Source organism: Haemaphysalis longicornis, unplaced genomic scaffold (assembly GCF_048455015.1).
Source record: "Haemaphysalis longicornis isolate Haplotype H1 unplaced genomic scaffold, Haemaphysalis longicornis Haplotype H1 scaffold_8, whole genome shotgun sequence".
Lineage (NCBI taxonomy): Eukaryota > Metazoa > Arthropoda > Arachnida > Ixodida > Ixodidae > Haemaphysalis > Haemaphysalis longicornis.
In genome coordinates, this window is record NW_027526445.1 from 102076752 (window position 1) to 102094114 (window position 17363).

A 17363-nucleotide genomic window follows, 5' to 3' on the forward strand; every position below is an offset into this window, starting at 1 on the left:
TATTCCGAAACAAACATTTACCGCTCCGTAAGGAGTTATTTGCAGTCAGTGAGTACGGTGTACAGTATTTTCTTCATGATCAATATGAAAAGAACATATATGTACGAGACGCTGCTCCACAAACATGGCAAGGTTACACTGTCCATCCCCATGTCGGTGGACATTTGCGTTTCGACATTTGAAAGTGATACATTGACTATTCCTAATACTCCTTGCCATTTAACCAGGTATATACGCATTAAAAAGAAATTATTTGAGCCTGACATTCTTCTTTACTTTACCAGGCTACCGTCTGTAGTAGAAAAGGCAAACAAAACATGAGGAAATGAGTACAAATGGTTACCTCGCTTACAAGTGCCACCGATGGTAGCATATTTTTTTCCAGATATGTGAAACAATTTCAACTGATAGACACCTCAACGGCATTTCTGGACTTTGTCAATATCCACTAGCAGTTCTTGCCAGATTATTGTTCGAGTCTTGTCATTTCATGCAAACGTGCCTGCTATTTTGAGAGTTTGTTTACAGCCTCATACGTTTTAATCAAATTTTCCTTGGCATTTCTTCTGGGTGCAACAGAATCCGTGAAGTTCCTGGCACTCCTCACTGCTTGCTCCCAGCTTTAGTCCTCAGATTCCATTTTATGGATGAAAAATTTACAAGTGCATCTTAGCTGCCGCCGACAACCGCCAATCTGAAGACCAATTCGCATACTGACAACAATGATTGCCTAATGATTGCCTGGTGCTGCACAAATCCAGCACCCTGTCATCCAGCTACCTCTCAAATTGCTGGTCATGAGAAAGGTAAACAAGGTGCCCTGTAAGTTGTTGCACACAAGCAGCCCCACATAAACCAACAGAATGTACTTCCAAGCTACTGGCCCCCAGAAAAGAAAAGAAAATACCTGGTCACTTGCAGCACAAGACCAGCACCATATAACCAACAAAGCGTACTTCCAAGCTGTTGCGCATCGGAAAGGTAAAAAGAGGGTCCTGCAAGTTGCCGCACAAAAGCAGTACCACAAAAACCAACAAAACCTACTTCCAAGCTTCTGGGCACCAGAAAGGCAGAACAGCGGATCCTGTAAGTTGTTGCATGAAAGCAGCCTCACATAAAACAACAGAGAGCAATTCCACGCTTCGGGGCACACGAAAACAAAAGCAAAGCACCTCGTCACTCGCCACACACAACCAGCCCCACAAAATCCAGTGCACACCGGTTTTATCACGGTTCTACAGGACCGGGATAATTGCGCAATAATGGGAGAGGCCTTTGAACTGCAGTGAGCGTATATAGGCTGGTCATGATGATGATGGTCGTGGTGGTGATGATGATTTTTATCTTTTTGGTGGCACAGCAAAATACCAAAATAAAATTCACAAAACGTGCCCCACCCCCATGACGGACGAAATCCAGTCAGTGACTGCAACTCATTTATTATTAGAACATATCGATGCATACTTGTTCCGTCACTTGCTGAACCAGCATACTATGGAAAATACGAACAAGAGGTGGGGATCCAGAAAAACGCGAGGCAAAATATATCGAACGCCAGCACGTATGCGAAGCGGTGTTAATAAGTAACTCTTTGCAATAAAATATTTGGCTGCATCAGACCTTTCATCATTATTTTTCTTGTTAGAATGTCACTGCCAAATTTTCCGGTACGAAATTTCTGTTTTATTCTCTGGAGTTAATATTTACCTATCTGTCCACCAAATCGAAACGGGAACTGTACGTACCGTTTTTGTTTTTGCATTTCTCGAATAGCCCGCAAATATTTCCGCCGCCACACCATGATCTTCTCCCTTTCCAGAAGCGCAAAGTTACGTTTCCGCTTCCGAAAAGCAAATCCAATGTCATTCAGAATCCGACACATCGTTCTGACACTCATCTTCGGAGGCCCCATCGCGGGGTCACGGGTCCCATCACTAAGGGCCCTTTCTGCAGTTGGCGCCTCGTCATGAATGAAGTACTGATGCACTTACGTCGGAGAGCACCAAGGGTGACGCTGTGTTACCGCTGTTCTTGCCTTTCCTGTAACTGTAGGTGGTTTTCCAGTCGCAAAACGAAGCTTTTGCACTTTGGGTGCTTCAGGGTGCCACGCTAAACCTCAATCTTGAGCCGTGTGACGGTGGGCTTGCTTACGCCGGTGAGCTGGCTAACGGAGCGAAGTAGGGAAACGACGGAAAGTCCTGGTTGCGTCAGTGTCACTTGGGCGTGCGCTCTGCAGACAACTTGCTTGTTCTGTTTTGGCAGCTTTTGTTTGTGAAGCTTTTTGAAAATCCTTTGCGGCGAATTAAGTGGCTGGCTTTCCCATGGAAAAGAAGCTGCTGTCGACGAAGACGCCATTTTTTTTCTCAAGAGAACCTTGCGCCACCCGTGGTGATTTTCGCAACCGCACAAAACTTACAATAAAAGAAGTAATGCTTCCTGTTTCACATATTCTGGCGATCTATTTGCATTGTCAATGCGAGGCTAAAAAAAGGAATGTATATTTTTAATTGGTTAGGATATACCAATAAATCATTTTTGTAGAACTACTTCCAACTGCGCGGTGAAAGGTCGTATTTCGGCCGCCCACTTCGCCCCCCCCCCCCCCCCCTCCTTTCGTAGCATTCTCTCCATTGCCACAGAAAGTTGTCCCCGAGTATAGAGATCTTTTCCAACGAGCCCTGGAACGAACATGTGGTATACTTGGCTGAAGGGACACTGCAGACTCACACCAACTTGGTCAGAACCTGGCTCAAGGCAGTTTCGCTGCAAAACCAAACAAAATGCTGCGTATCTGCTTGCTTCGCTGTAAATGTTTAAAGAATATACATTCCCGTATCACGCCTGATAATTAACCCCCGTTCATCCTTCATCCTCGCACCACGCACGCTGTTCCCTTCCAACCCTGTTTCGATGCATGCAATAAAGCTTTGCTCAATATCATTCGATTTTTACGCGTTCGCCCTGCTTGCGCACCGCTTAATCTCGTCTTTTTTTTGCGAGTGTTTGTGGTGAGGCCAGCTCGAGCCAACATAATTTGTATCATCGTTTTCTTATATCTCGCCTCTCTTGGAAGACATTTTAACGCGTTGTCATTGCCGCCTCAAAAGCAAAACGAACGTGTACTCGTAACCCAAAAAACCTGGCACTCTCACTACGTAGTGGTAGAACGAATAAAATAGGCTTAACCTTAGCATGGTAGAACGAATAAAAAAGGCTTAACCTTACCTTTGCTCTGAAAAACATTGACGCGTAGAAGCGGTGGAACGAATATTGTTCAGAATATCACTCAGTGACACAAAACGACCTACCTGGACCAGAGAGCAAACTGGAGTACATGATGCCACAGTTCTAGTAGAAAAAAAAGAAATGGACTTTGGCTGGCCATGTAGTGAGACTACCGACAACCGATGCACCATTAGGGTAACAGAGTGGACACCTAGAGATGGACCTAGAAGAACAATTCGGTGGTAAACTGTGAATGTAGCAGCGCTGAAGACGAGCGGTCGGAGGTCAGTGGGATACGCCTTTGCTCTGCAATGGACCTGAGTAGGATGATGATGATTAAAACAATTATTAAAACTTTTGATGATGATGATGATGGTGGTGGTGGTGGTAGTAGAGGGGAAGCGCTGACATCAGTTTTAGTAGTATAAAGCGATCTTCCCCGTGTATAGTTTGCTGTCATAAATAACTTCATATAATAAGGCATTATCCAGACAGACGGGCAGATATACACAATAAAACTGAACAGTCGAAAAGAAACAAGTGTCTTAGAAAGTTCTGCTTTTGAAACACCTACAACCGTAAGTGTTAAAGTAACTGAATACTGGCCGCATTAAAGTCGAAAACGAACTGAAAAGCTCATGTCAAGGGCACATTTAATACGAGATTTCAAATCGTCCGCGAATTGCAAGCAACATGCTGAAAGCATTCTCCGCCACATAAATCCCGATTTTAGTTATTCGCTATTCAGCAATTTGTGAAGCGGTTGTTTTAACAAGCGATTACGTGTCTGGTATGTCTTCGTTGGCCGTGTGCAGCTTTGGCCGCACCGCTATGCAATCCTCAGCTTCCAATTACGTTCACAATGTCAATTCTAGCACCCTTACAGATAGAAAAATTATTGTAATTAACCTAATTTGGTGCGAAAAACTTTGGTATTTCCAGTAATTTTGTCAGCTCTTTATAGAGGATTTATAACATACAAAAAAGCACGATATGTCGCCTAACTATGTTGCATTTTCCCGTAATACGCAGTTCAGTAATGCAGAAAACACCGCTAAGTGGCGAGGCGCTTAGAGCCTAGCCCCTCATAATAACCTTCGTCGGTACTGACAAAGATCATCGGCCTTGTATTAATGATTTATTAAAGGCCATGGCTGTCTGAGAGGCGGACCAACAGTAAAGAATTTGGTTTTACACACGTTCAAGTTCTGGTGCGGACCTCTTCGGGATATGTGCTGACGAGGTTCAGTTTCTTTTCTATTGTTATTGCCTCTTTCTTTCAACATAGTTGCTTTCCCCCGGTATTCTTGCATGGGCGCAGCTAGCGCCGTAGCGAAAAGCAATTGGCCTGAGCCTTCGTACCGCGGCCGGCAAAAATAAATTCGAGACCGCATCACGACATCGCAAACACCAGGTGGGCAGACCCAGGCAAAAAACCGGCCATGTTTATACAACGTAACCGTTTTTAGACCGTCAAGTTTTTAGTTTTTTTACTGCAAATTTTTATTTTTGTAACAAGAATTTTGTTTGTTATACATTTGTATTACAGCTTTATTATAATGTAGCGTTTCTAAAGAAATGTGTAACAAAAATTTGGGATTCAATGAGATTAACTGCGACATATTTTTCTTCTTTTGTTTTTGAAAGCATTTAATTTACATAGGTATTCATTTAAATACTTTAAAATGACTCCCCTTTTCAGAACTGTTCTGACCGTCCCTCGCTTCCCGTCAACTTCGAAGTGGTTTTGGGAATTGTAATGTTCGTGTATGCGTGGGCTTTGCGGGAAAAATACAGTGGTTGTCTGTTTGCGTTCCTACAAAATTAACCCACCAGATTCTACCCCTCTTCTCTCGGGTCATCCAAGATCACGGTACTACAAGTTCGCTGAATCAAATCTTACCGTATTTTTAATTCTCGCGGTCGATGTGTTACCACCTTTTATGTTTTAGATAAACAGCTGGTGCCTTAATATTTATTTTGTTGCCTATTAAATCGCCTTAATATTTATTTTGTTGCCTATTAAATCTCACCACCATTCGATACCACTTTTCACGATATTTCATAACAGAGCAGTTTAAGCTGCAGCTTGGTCCAGTGGCGCTCGCAAAACATGTCCGATAAGAAATCAAGGAAAAGATACCGTAAGCACGTGAGCTTGCGCCTCGTGAGGGGCGCTCAGCGTCGTCCAGCCTTGCACACTAGCTTCCGCCACTTGAGGGGCCCGCAAAAAAATTGTCGCACATTCCAGTAATGCGGAAATTCTGGAGAAGCAGCAGAACTGGCTGCCTCTCTCTTTCCGTCGGAGACGGGCTGCTGCAAGTGGATTTCCCGACTTGCAGCCGAAAGTTCTCAATCACTCGCGGGCCAGGATCATTTCATGGACAGGATTTAACATCTCTTACATAGCGGTCTGCGCTATCACGTGCTAGAACCAGCTGCAACCACCTTCGCAAACTCGATGGGAACTGGTGAAAATAAGAGCCCACGGGCGATGACGACAAGAACTCTCTGCAGAGAATGTTCTCGAAGGTGGAGTTGGACGATGTGAAGCGCTTGTTACGAGGCGCACACTCGCGTGCACTCGATATTTTTATCAGCAGAGCTGTTTAGGCTGACACCAATCCGTCCGGCGTAGACAGAAACCCCAAGCTCAATGTGCGCATGTGCGTCGCGGGGACCGCCCTGCACCGTTTATGCTTGCGAGTGCGCTTGCACCACATGAGGAGCTCCCGGCTTCGTCGTCGTAGTCTTGTAGCGACCTGGGCGCCTCGGGACCGCATCACCGAAGAGGTTGATGACGAATGTGTAAAGCCATCCCTCTACAATCCAAACGTGGAGACGGCCACTCGACCAGCTGACGAAGGAGTGGAGGTCTACCGAGGGGAGGACGGCTGCAAGAGGATTTTGGCTACGTTTCTTTGCCGTGGAAAGACGACGACGGAAAGGATCACGACGATCGCTTCTAAATAAAACACTATACCTACTTTGGCAGTCAAAGATTTACAGTGTCTTCCTAAACGGCTTTTGAGTGCTTGGGTCTTGCTGCTCTCTTTAGCCTGGGTTCCGCTGTCACTTTGGGGAGAAGCTAGGTCAACTCCATCTCTGCTGTTTCTCCAGCGGGACCACTTGTGCAAGCGGCGCAAACTTTTTTTTTTTCTAAAAGCCGCTAACCTGGGGCAAGGACACGCGCAATCCTGCACGCCGCGGACTTCCTCCCGAGACGCCCGCTCATATGCCCACAGTATTTCTGTTCGTGTGTGGCGCCACCTAGAGATTAAGCAGACCTGTTGTTAAACAAATAGGAAGAAAACAGTTAACGTGCGTTCGCTCGTGAAGTAGAGCACGGGAGAGCTCGCGCTGCAAACTCCGAGTTCGCGATGCCGGTTGCTGCGGTTCTAGTGCGCGGTAACGTGGTCAACTTTGGGAGAGAAGTGAAAGGCTGCGGAAAAAAACAATCCAGGCCTTCTGGTCATGAAGACCGTTAAGCTACAAGGTTTAAAATCCATGTTAGGTGCAGCAACCGGTCCTGCAACAAAGAGAGAGGGGTTGCGGCGCTGCTGTTCCTGTAGCCGTGCACCACACCTGCAAGCTGTGCCAACCTTTTGTTTTTATTTTGCTATCGCTACAACCAAACTAACTGGCCTTATAGAAATCGCACATACTTTTAGTTATGTGTGTACTTGCACCTGAAATATTCCGGAGGTTTCCTTTTTGCTGAGCCGTGTACGCATGTATGGGAAAACTGCAGCCGGTTTTAAAGTTTGTAATGGTATTGCCGATGTCATAATAAAAGAATGATATATGACTAACAAAACTACAACAACATAATAATAATAATATTAATAATAATAATAATAATAATAATAATAATAATCAACCATCAACCAATCAATCAACCATGTTTATTTACGTGCCCAGGAACAGCCAGCGGCCTGAGTGCTGGCGCACGGGTAGTTACATGAAACCAAATACAAGAAACATATAGCAAGAAACAAACAAGCGACAAGACACACACACAATTGAAGTAGTGAAAATGACAAAATAAAGCACAGGCGGAGCCTGGGTACAGGTAAAAAATAAAAAGAAGATGCCTATGTTGCTCTGCCTGTCGTAAAGGACACACGACAGGCAGAGCAACAAAGGTTGACAGTAATACAACAAGAACAACGGCAAGATTGTAGAGACAAATGATAAGACGAACAAATGACAGTAAACAGTTTCAAAAATAGGCAACTATCAGTTGGATAGACATAACCGCAGAGAAACCAAATTCCAGAAAAAAAAAGAACGACAGACATGTCATAGGTGTTTAACATACTGTATTCAACAGCGCTGTACGGTAAATTGTAAAGGATTTCTGAAAGATGTCAAGGCGTTCAAAGAAGCGGTTGTAACACTTCTGTATTCTGCGCACAGGAGAATGATTGGGGTTGCGCGCAGTGGTCAAGAACGGGCGATGCGACCTGGTGGGCCTTTGTGGTACACTAAACTCTAAACAGTTAAGCAGGTCTGCACAAGAAAGGTCACCATGAACAATTTTGTTAAGAAATGGAAGGTCTGCACGCATACGTCTGCAGTTCAAGGAAGGGATGGAAGGGACTATGGGTAAGTCAGAATCAGGATGAACACTGTAATTGTGATGACGGTGCTTAAATATGGATAAAAACTTCTTCTGCACACGTTCTATTAATTCACTACTAGATTTGGAGATGCCGTTCCAGGCAACAGAAGCATATTCTAACTGTGGTATACATATTGCATTGTATAGCATTAGAAATGGATGTGGAGAAGAGAATTCCTTTGTAATCCGACACACATTTCCAAGACTTCGGAGTGCTCGCCGGGTGATGAGCCTAATATGAGGAGAAAAGGAGAGGGTACTGTCGAAAAGCACCCCTAGGTCGCTAATCTCCTCAACCCTTTGCAGAGGAGCTCCCTCAATACTGTAGGAAAACAGCAGACGGTGGGTTTTCCAGCTGTAGGTGACAACCTTTGTTTTAGTGGAGTTTAAAATTAGGCAGTTTTTCCTGCATCAGACCGATAATTCCGACATCCCTCTGCAATGCACAGCAGTCCTGAACACCGCTAATGTGCCTAAATAGTTTGACATCATCAGCATATAGAAGAAAAGAAGAGTTAGTTAACACAGTTGACACATCATTGATAAAGACAGAAAACAATAATGGACCCAGCACGGAACCCTGGGGTACACCACTTGTTGCAGGGTAAACACTAGACGTTTTGTAGTTAATATCTACATTAAAGGACCGGTCAAGGAGATAGTTGGACAACAAGGCAACAAGGCTTGCGTCTACACCGGACTTAGCAAGCTTGTTAATTAATAACTGATGGTTCACCACATCAAACGCCTTACTGAGGTCAAAATAAATAGCGTCCAACTGGCCGTTTTCACAAACTGCAGAAGCCTGTGTCATAAAGCTTGCAATATTTGTGACCGTCGATCGACCCAAGAAAAAGCCATGCTGATTTGGTATCACAACGTTCTTGACGCAGGCAGCAAGAACTTTGTGCAGAGCTGACTCAAAGAGTTTTGAGGCGACACAAAGGAGTGAGATCGGGCGATAGTTAGAAACGGCTGACTTATCACCAGACTTAAATATTGGAAAAATTCGACCGATCTTCCATGCACGAGGAAATTTACTTTAAAGTAAGCAGTTATTATAAATGGAAGTTAAGACAGGCACAAAAATGTTGCCGTAAGCCTTCATGAGGGCTGCTGGAATTCCATCTGCACCACAGGAAAATGATGCTTTCATCCGTTGAAGGCTCTCATTGACAATTTTTTCATCGAACATAAGTGTGTTAAAATTAGAGTTATTAAACGATAGGCGTTCGTCGTTGCCATCTGGCAGTTGAAAGACAGAATGAAAGTACTGAGCAAGACTGGTGGCAACATCCTCAACCTCTTCACCATCGGAATTAAACCGGCTAACGTGTTCTTCAGACGCCTTAGAACGGCCGCGTACATACCTCCAGAATTCAGCCGATTTCTGAGACGCAGCAGCCTCTAATGATTCCATATAGAGGTGGTGGTCACGCCGGTAGAGGATTTTACAAAGTGAGCGATACCGACTAAACTCCGCTTTCCACTTATCAAGCCCAGAACGCTTGGCCTTTTTGTGGGCGCTGTCCTTAAGTTTAAGTGAACTTCGAAGTTCTTTAGAAAACCAGTGGGGAAATTTGGAAGAAACAGGCTGATAACAAGGGATGTACTTTTCCATGCCACTTCTGACGATTTCGGTAAATAATAATAATAATAATAATAATAATAATCAATCAATCAATCAATCAATCAACCTTTATTTTCGGTGCCCAGGAACAACCCTAGGGTCTTGGTACTGGTACACCATATACAAAACATACATAAAAACAAACTAAAATCAAGACAACACAACACACAAAACCGTATGCATGAAAGAAAAAATAAAGTAAAGATAGTTACAGTAATCTCAGAAAGCAAAACAGCAAAAAAAAAAAAAGAAAAGAAACAGGAGACCTAGCGTTGCAAGCCATGACACTCGGACAGCGAAATGTTCAAGGCACGTGAAAAACAAGAAATTCTCACTGAACATGACAGAGATACGTTATACGCATAAAACGAAGGTTTTATAACAAAATGTTCGGAAGTTTCAACGTTGAAAGAAGCTCAGCATTACAAGCACTGGCACTCAAACCTGCAGAAATTCAAGCAACGCAAAACCAGGAAATGTGAAAAACAAACAAACAAGAACTTGATTTGCCTAAAATAAATACGGCACATAAATTTGCAATGACATAAAGGCACTTAAGCTACAACAGTTTTCAAGTCGTTTGAGAACAAAGAAAAATAGCTCTGGAATATATCAAGACGATCAGAATATTCATTATATGCACATTGTATTCTGCAGATGGACGAGCGTCTTCTACTTAAAGCATCTGTTCTAAAAGTTCGAAATGTTCGGAAAAGTTTGTTCGGCAAGTTGACATTGAGAAGTGTAACCAAGTCTTCATACAAAATATCCCCATGAAGGAGTTTATAAAGAAAGATAATATCAGCTCGCATTCGTCGACACCGAAGGGAAGGAAGACTTTTCAGAAAAGGCACACTGCCGTTAGCGTCTTCTTGCACATGACGGGAGCGGTGCTTAAAGATAAAGAGGAACTTATTTTGAACACTTTCGATACGGTCACTATTCGACTTGCAAGTTCCATTCCAAACAACAGAGCCGTATTCAAGAAGAGGTAAGCAGAGAGCCGAATACAACTTAAAGAAAGGAAGAGGACCTTTAAACTCTCTAGAATATCTGCAAACAGCACCCAGACATCGAAGAGAGCGACGGGTAATTTGTGCAACGTGTGGAAGAGAAAGTCAGAGAAGAATCAAATAGTACTCCCAAGTCTCGTATTTCAGTCACCCTCGGCAATACAGTGCTTGCAATTTTATAAGAGTATTGCACCTGTTGAGTTTTTCTACTATAGGAGACAACTTTAGTTTTTAAAGGGTTCAAAATAAGGTCGTTATTGGTGCACCAACGATGGAATGACACAATATCAACCTGAAGAGAATTACAGTCCTGAACACTACGCACTTCTCTAAAGATTTTTATATCATCAGCGTACAACAAAAAAGAAGAATTTTGAATGGCAGAAGCAACATCGTTAATGAAAATGGAGAAAAGAAGGGGACCCAGAACAGAGCCCTGGGGTACACCACTGGTTGCTTTGTACCTAAATGAAGTTTGACCGTTAACACTTACATAGCAATATCGCTGCTGGAGATAGCAACGTATAAGACCCACCAAAGAAGCGTGGACATCTAACAGACTGAGCTTGGCAAGCAATAACGAGTGGTTGACTACATCAAAGGCCTTGCTCATGTCACAGTAGACCACATCAAGCTGGCTTCTACCAACGATTGCTGGGACGGCCTGCTCCATGAAGCACGCGAGGTTTGTGGAAGTTGAACGACCACGCATAAAGCCATGTTGATTAGGAATGAGGACGTGTTTAAGTGAGGAAGACAAGACCATATGAAGAGATAACTCGAATATTTTAGAGGCAGAACAAAGGAGCGGGACTGGCCTATAGTTTATGGCGTCAGTTTTTGGGCCTGACTTGAATACAGGGAATACGCGAGAGATTTTCCATGAGCGAGGGAACGTGCCAGACCGGAGACAGTTATTAAACATTGAAGTGAACACAGGAACGAATATCTTTGCATACGTTTTTAGAATGGCGGCAGGAATACCATCTGGTCCACAAGAAAGCGAGGGCTTTAGCCGCTTGATACTGGTCCGCACGATGTTCTCATCCAATATTAATAATAATAATAATATACTATTCAATCAATCAATCAACCTTTATTTTCGGTGCCCAGGAACAACCCTAAGGTCTTGGTGCTGGCCCACCATATACAAAACAATAATAAAATAAACGTACAACAGCAGGGCACAACAAACAAAATCCTCGATATGACAGAAAAAATAAAGTAAGAATACTAACAGAAATTCAGAAAAAAAAAGAAAAAAAAAACAGTGTCGCAAGCAATGGCCCTCGGCCAGCGAAACGTTCTAGGCACTTCAGAAAAGGAAATATACAACAAAACACGCAGTGCATATGATAGAGACAGAGTGTACATATAAAACGAGAGTTTAGATTTCTCAAAAGGTACACTGCAATAAAGTATTAGCGTAAAACTTGCGATGCCTTTGCAATGTCCCATCTTGTCGAGACACACAACAAACATAGCAACACGTTTGACAGAAAGATAGGAGAAAAGACAATGGCAGGAGTATAGACATAAATGATCAGACCAACAAATCGCAGAGATAATAAAAATGACAAATGAGCAAACCAATTAATTGTTTAATAGTGTGTCCAGGAACGATGTGCTGGTGCGGAAAGAAATAAAAGTGCATATCTCCGAAAAATATAGAAAATAGCATTGTTTAGTCTGAACGAGAATGAGACACTTTGAGATACACACACGCCGACACACGCGCATGGCCCGTCCACATATGCAAACAAGGCAAGTGTAAGACAACAAGACATGATTAAAACTCGGTACACTGAAACATGTCAACCGGAAAAAGATATTAGCTAAAAATCACGCCACAATGAAGGCATAAAACTTACATGACAAGTGAATCATCGAAACAATTAGCATACCTACATAGATAAACCTAACCCCGGCAGCATAAAGTGTGTGAGTTGAAGTTACATACTAGGGCAAGCAAACTACTCCTGGTTTGCCAAGCTACACAGTTCCTTACAAAAAGCTGGAAAGGGACGATGGAATACGTCCAAACTTTCTGCGTGCATATTGTATCGGTGCTGAATGCGTCCCACGGGACTCTTGACACGGGCGGGGACATGAAACGGTCTAGGTGCCCTGGTGTTGCCTGTCGGGGTTCTCCAATTTATGGCACCCAACAACTCTGTACAATCAATGAGGCTGGGGACCACTTTGTACAGAAATAAAAGGTCAGCCTTGGCCCTCCGGCTGTGTAGCGGGTCCATTACAAGCAAGCTGGCGCAATCAACACCAAGATAATCTTTAGCCTTCGCAGTAGCGTATCTGTGTTTTAGTATTGAGAGAAATTCTGGCGGCATCAACACCAGGATAATCTTTTGCCTTCGCAGTAGCGTACCTATGTTTTAGTATTGATAGAAATTTATTTTTCCACTTTCTCAATAATAATAATAATAATAAATATATTTGCAAGAAAAAACTACTTTTAACGTTCTGAGTGATGCATCGGAGTGTCCTAGGCAGCACAACATTCTTCATGGCCCACGTGCGTACTCCCTTGAAAAATACAGCTACGGAGAGGAGGACGAAGCCTCAGCTTGCAATACTACTACAGATAAAAACAAAGCTTGTGCAGAATAATGTGTAAACGGAAGATAACAGTTCGTAATGCTTGTAAAACTATACGGTTGAACATATTGAATATAGATAACAGTGCAGAAATTTATACACAGTAGGAGAATATGGGATTGAATTTTCCAATTATCCGCCTTCCCAATATATGCCGTCCTAGACCTCGCTGGTGGCCTCGAGCTGCGTCCGCATAATGATACCGAAGGTGGCGCGAGTGATTAGCTAGTGATTACGGCACATGCGGTTACGCACATGCAGGTGCTCACGGTAGAGAAATAGAGGACGCTGAGTTAATGCTTCTTTGCCCTACACGTTCCGCAAAGCTTCCCCGACAGTTCCAAGTTAAGCCGTGGTAGGGGGAGATGGAGCGCTGAGAAAGGTGTCATAGAACAAGGCGTTCTAGGGCGCGAGCCTAAACCAGGAAGTAGCGAAAAGAGGCCGTCCATGCCACTACACCGCCGGTAGAAGCAGCGGGAGAACGTTACCCAAACGAGAGAAAGGACAGGCAGCGATATTCTCCAACTTTGCGGATTCTCACCTTACACAGAGGCGGAAACAAACCGCGCAGGAAGGCGTTGAAGAAAAACCCAAGCCATCCTGATACGTTAAGGGCAAGTGCAAAGAAAATATGCCGAAATCCCAAGATTACCGCGTGCAATGGAGGCCGCAAGTCGAAATGAACATTGATAATTTTGCCTGCGCAAAGAATAAGAACGCCTTAGGCGTCCTCAAACGCCTCCCGAATGTGTTAGAAACTGCCTCTCTGAGGAAGGTGTCACCATAGGAATTATTTAGACCTTCGTATTTATGCAGTGTATACTGAGGCCATTTTGTATTGCAGTATCTCGCTGTATAGTGACAACTCGAACACACATTCTGAGGAGGTATGATAAGTGGTCAGGAGAAATGTGAAAAAAAAGGAACTTATTTTTAACATGCGTAAATAACTTTTACCCACCGCCTCTGTGATTGGTAGTTGGGCAAACAAGATTGAGTAAGCACAGCAGCACTGCTGCAACATTGAAAGACCAGGGAACAGAGGTGACCTACATGAAACTCGTATACGGAATTTATAAATATACGGAAAAAATAACCTTTCCCAAGCAAAGCGAAAAGTCCTAAATAAAAAAATGCACCGACTTTAAAAAAAGATGGGAGACCAAGGGCCGCGACGCCCGGATAATACGATGGTGTTCTATTTTTGCAGATTGCGGATGAAGAAGGACGAAGCAGCTCAAGCGAGAGCTGCGCTCGCGTGACACGGGCACCGATGATGATCTCATTGGTGCAGCGATAATAATGATCTATAAAGCTTCAACACCAACGATTACTGCGCTCCCTAATTGCAAAGTTGGCGCAGCGCGAGCTGCAGTTTTCTCGGTCACTGCGCACATACGCGTCTCGGGAAATGATCGCGTTATCAGCTTACCCAAGGCCGCGCGTGCTACTCGGTTCCTATCTCACAGCGCGTCGCCGCTGCCAGATAGCCTGTTGTTGCAAATCATGTTTGAACCTCCCGCGGATATGTCACGTGGCTTTTATTAGCCACAGAAGGATAGCAGAGAGCCTGTTGTCGCTAATGGGGTTTGACCCTTCCGCGCAAATTTCCCCTGGTTTGTATTTGCGGCGAACGAAACAGCTTTTGGGGACAGGGACAGAGGGACGGGCGCTCTTTGCGCGGCAAAGTGTGAAACGAGAGTGTGGGGGAGGCAGTGAGAGATATGACACACATTAATAGAGGCTCAGACGTCACCTTTGGGAAGCCGCACCCGCGATATCGATGAGCCCACTAAGCCCAGCAATCTCCCCCATTCTCATCTGCTGTTTCCGGTTTAATAGCAGCGTCGCGCTACGGGCGGCTCAAGAAAGCGAACGCAGGTGACGGGAGCAGTGTTTGGGTCCGTCCAGTGCGGTGGTCTTCGTGCCCTACGTGTGAGCTACAATGAATTTCACTTCACTTCATAACGAACAAACGCACAGCGAGCAAAGAACTGAATGTCGCTCTCGCAAACGCTGAGCGGGGATGTTCTGCCGGCAGCAGCCGGCGGAGGCGGCTGCTCACTCCGCCGATCTCAACGCGGCGCTAGCGCCGTTGCGGCTGGAATACGAATTAGGGCCGCCTCCGAAGGCGGAGTTTTCAAACTGATCTAATCTAAAAAGGTTTGCTGTAGCGAGTGCGTGGTGTTGCCAGCGTAGCGAGGAAGCCACAGTCAAAGCGCCTTGAAAAATTGCCCGTGGAATTTGGCCAGATTTACCCGCCGCAGCCGTAAAAACTAGGCAACATTGGCTATGGGCTCATTAAAATGACGTCACTTCCTCCACACTTCCCGCAATGCGTTGGAATGCTAGGGGCCTCTCCTTGACGCAATATCCGCACGGCCGCCCTCTCCGTCGCGCTTCGCTGGACGATCCTCTCCATTTTCTTTCAACCGTCGCTGCTGTGTTCGGTCACTTGAACACAAATAAATATGAATAAATCAAAGTTATGTTTATGATTATTGTTATTTCTAGTGGTATCCCGTTCGTAGAGGGTGATGTCGTTATGACGTCGTATTACCACAAAACTAGTATACGCAGGTGTGTATACCCTTCGTTTATTACTTTTGCTGCTCTTAGCGCAGGCACAAAATACTTATTTTTTTACAGGTGGTAGCTGCCCTAGGCAATATTCCCCTCTCTCCTTTTTGTCCCCCAGCATTCCAATCTTCTTTTCGCCGCCTCAACAGCCCTGAAGTTAACTCCCTCTGCGCTATGCCTAAATCCTAGGGCTTCTGGAAGACAAATATATCCCTGATGTAGCTTTTTAGGATACATTCGCATTTTACACTATGGGCAGCACAGTTTGTTTCTTTTACGCAGACCACGTATACTCGACCGTTTGGTGTATATTTCCCCACAAATGTATGAGAACGCATGCAACCTGCTCTAGCCTCATAAAACAAAGCAGTGCCCTGGAAATTATCTGAGATATTTTCATTTCTGATGTCAAATTCCTCAGCCCTCTACATTATCTAACAATGTTTTAGGTTTCCTTTCTGTTCCAAATTAGATGTGAAAACTCACAATCCTGTGCATGCGGAGCGCCCGAGGAACATGTTTCCCACGTGATGTTAGACTTCTCGTTATATATCGGGCCCATTACTTTAGACGTGAACCCTATAAAACACTGTCATTAGATAAGCGTCGTAAGATGTATTTAGCTCCTTTACTAAGACCATGGAGTTGTGCGGTTCCTCAAAATGACGTTGTGCGTGCTTGAATGGTTTTTAAACTTCGACAGGGATGTCGTGAATGTAGTAGGCGGCGTATTAGCTTTTTACTGTGAATTCGTGATCCCAGGAGGACATTGTATAGACAACTATTACACTTCACGAACATGTTAAACCACGTTTTAGCTTATATTTTTTCTCCGCATTTATTAGTTTATACCTGCCTTGCTTCTTTTTGTTTGCCTTGGCGTTCATGTATTCTCCACTATTCTTTGAGTATTTCATAGTTAGCCTTCTAGTCTTCCTTAGCCACTGCGTTTCCACGTTTTTCATGTATAGGTAGCTAAAACATTAGCTGTCAAACTACATTGTTCCATTGCTGTCATCCCCCTCTCAAAACATATTTTACTCTGCGCTTCTCGAACTTCAAACGGCGTCCGCCTCATATCTACAGGCACTGCTTCGTTAGTTGTATTTCCGCGCGTTACTTAGGCCAAACAGCCTATCTTTATGTGGTTCACTTCAATACCTGCTAGACCGTGTGAAATATAAGGAAAGTACGGCTTTCGCAAATGTGAGACCCTCAACCATCACTCCTTTCCACATTCCTCACGCTACTTCATATTTGTTTTACCCCCACAGAGTTATATGCTTCAATATAGCTGTGTTGCGCTTTCCCCTTCCCTTCAGTTGCTCCTCGTTAGTTCTTAAGTAGTCTTGCCTTCGTTTATCCACACTCCCAAATATTTATATTCCCTGCCTCTGGCTAATTCGCCGTGCTTGATTGCCACTGCGTGAAGTCAGGCGTTGTTAAAACCATTCTTCCCTTATTTTCCGCACTAAAATTAATCTCGAAGTCTGTGGCTTCCTGAACATGAATATTTACGAGCCGTTGCGCATTGGTCTGGTTATGAGCTGGTTATCTGGAATATCTGGGCATCTGGTTATATATAATAGTAGCATGCTGAAAGCGCCCTCTTCAGCCAAGGTATCTATGAGCTAGAACAAGTATAAAAGTTTAATTACCTTGGACAGGTGGTTAG